This window comes from Alligator sinensis, unplaced genomic scaffold (assembly GCF_000455745.1).
Source record: "Alligator sinensis unplaced genomic scaffold, ASM45574v1 scaffold1905_1, whole genome shotgun sequence".
In the NCBI taxonomy this organism is placed as follows: Eukaryota; Metazoa; Chordata; order Crocodylia; family Alligatoridae; genus Alligator; species Alligator sinensis.
Window position 1 is genome coordinate 96,615 of NW_005843303.1, and position 253 is coordinate 96,867.

General features: G+C 78.3%; 2 protein-coding genes across 2 annotated transcripts in view; one reads left to right on the forward strand and one right to left on the reverse strand.

Annotated features, from left to right (window-relative positions):
* Positions 1–253, forward strand: part of SLC52A2 (solute carrier family 52 member 2) — a 19,777-nt gene that overhangs the window by 13,867 nt on the left and 5,657 nt on the right. The gene's annotated exons all lie outside the window — the stretch shown is intronic.
* FBXL6 (F-box and leucine rich repeat protein 6) overlaps positions 1–253 on the reverse strand; it is a 6,974-nt gene that overhangs the window by 5,720 nt on the left and 1,001 nt on the right. The window lies entirely within an intron of this gene.

Consider the following 253-nt stretch of genomic DNA (forward strand, 5'->3'; position numbering starts at 1 on the left):
GCGGGGGGAGGAGCCTGCGTGGCGCATGCTGCGGCCTGGGCACCGGGGGGGTGGGAGGACGATGGGCACGCTCCCGGCGGCCCCGGCAGTGCAGAGGGGTGGCTATGGCCTGGGCAGGTGAGGCTGCCTGACCCAGGGGGTCTGTGCCGCGCCGAGCTCGCCTTCCCCGGGCGGCTGCAGCCCAGTCGGGCGAACGGCGCTTGCAGAGCCCTCGCGTCTGGCCCGGCTACGGGGGGCCCCTCGGGGCCCGGCG